Source organism: Anneissia japonica, unplaced genomic scaffold, assembly GCF_011630105.1.
Source record: "Anneissia japonica isolate Jap-2015-1 unplaced genomic scaffold, ASM1163010v1 scaffold6650_len7132_cov112, whole genome shotgun sequence".
Lineage (NCBI taxonomy): Eukaryota > Metazoa > Echinodermata > Crinoidea > Comatulida > Comatulidae > Anneissia > Anneissia japonica.
Genome location: NW_022753708.1, coordinates 5,099 through 7,035, shown reverse-complemented (window position 1 = coordinate 7,035; position 1,937 = coordinate 5,099).

Here is a 1,937-nt window from a genome sequence, read left to right as displayed (position 1 = left end):
CCAAATTTTACACTAAAGCGGCCAACAATGGTATCATTCTGCATTACAAATCGCACCATTCCCTTTCTATTAAAAAATCAGTGGTTACCAATGAATACAAAATTGGTAAATTATGTACAGCAGAATTTGTGGACGAAGGGATTGGGATTTTAAACCATAAACTTATGAACAATGGATATCCCCGCCACTGGTTGGATATCCCCGCCACTGGTTGAACCCTCCCGCTCACAATGCGAATAAACCACCTTTAAAATTCCCTTTGTCAGCGATCAACTTAATACCCAGATACGGTTAGCCCTTAAGCGAAATAACATCAATGCTAGAGTGGTTAATCCCCGTCCATACACCATTTCTCAATTTACTAAAGCTTGTAAGCCTAATTTTGGATGTATCCTTGCTAGATGTCCTTTAAAAAACAACATCTGCTCATCTTCTTACGTGGTTTATAAGATTCATTGCCAGATTTGTCATCAAGAATATGTTGGTTCCACTATTAGGGCGCTTCACTTTAGGGTGATTGAATATCTCGCTTCGGCTCGTAAACACAGCACCACCTCTGCGCTCGGCACGCACTTTGGTGAATCTCATCCTGCCGTGAAAGACCCTGATATCTTGGTTTCCATCGTCAGGAGAGCGCCTAAAGATGAATTTCGCCTTCGTGTGTTGGAAGCACAATGTATCAATCGCATTAGGCCCTCTATAAACCGTAAGAATGAGCTTAGTGACACTTTCCTTATTACCTGATTTTTTTTTCTTCTCAATACTTTCCAACACCTGTTAGCTTATTAGCACAGTATATAAGATCTGGCCTGCCTAATTCCTGCCTCAGTTGCTGATGTGTCGTTGATACGGCGAAATATTCAACACTATTCTTGTGGATTGGTATATTCACTCTTTAGGTCATTTAATACATATTCTCCTTTATCATTAACATGTTTTTATTTAATCCCTCAAAGACTGCGAAAGTATAGATGAAAACAGGCATTTGATGTGTTATTACAAAATACGACAGCTCAGTTTTTTAACAAAATATAACAGAGAGCTATTACAAACAGTGGCGTAGAAAAGTATTTTTCATTGGGGGGATGATTGGCGTGTTAGCCAGTGTTGTAACAGCCGCGGGGGGGGGGGGGCCAAGCCGTCGTACCGGGCTGGGTAATAAGAGAAAAGAAAGAGGGGAGAGGGAGAGAAAGAAGAGGAAAAGAAAAGGAAAAAGAGAAGAGAAAAATAAAGACAAGAATAAAAATGAAATGACAAATGCATCCTCTGAAAGTGCCTAAAATTCTCAAATTCTTTGCGTGCATTTCTTGTTATGGTAGGCCAATTTCCTCTATAAATTGCACATTTTAAAGAGGTTTCATCAATTCCGACGAAATTAGAATTAAAAACACAAAAATATTTTGCGTGCTTCACGCGCATTTTTTAGGGCTTTTTTAGGTTTATCCTTTTAAGTTATTTAAACACATAATAGTCCCAAACTCAAGAAAGACATATTTAAGATAGATCGTTTTAACCTAAAAGAAGGGCCTCAATGTGTATTGATGGTGAAAGAGTATGTAAATAAAGTAAATAAAACCATGATGAAAATGCTTATATTTAGTGTCAAACACACGTGTGGCCTATATTATAAATAAGGTAAGCCCTATGTCGTATTGTTTTCTATATGGGAAGTGGGGTGGGGTGGGTATGGTAAATTACTAACCGGAAAAATAAATACCCAATCTGACCCAAGACCCCTGTTACGCACCTGGTGTTAGCGCCAATGCGTGCCCTTGTGCGGACAGGGGATGTGTCCCCTCTGAAGCTGGAAACCTTGTTTTTGCAAAATAAATTGATGCAATTTACTATTATAGGAATAATCAATAAATTCCTCATCAACCGATATAACCTTAAACATTCTTGGAATTGACATAACATTACTGATGTCGTACACACCC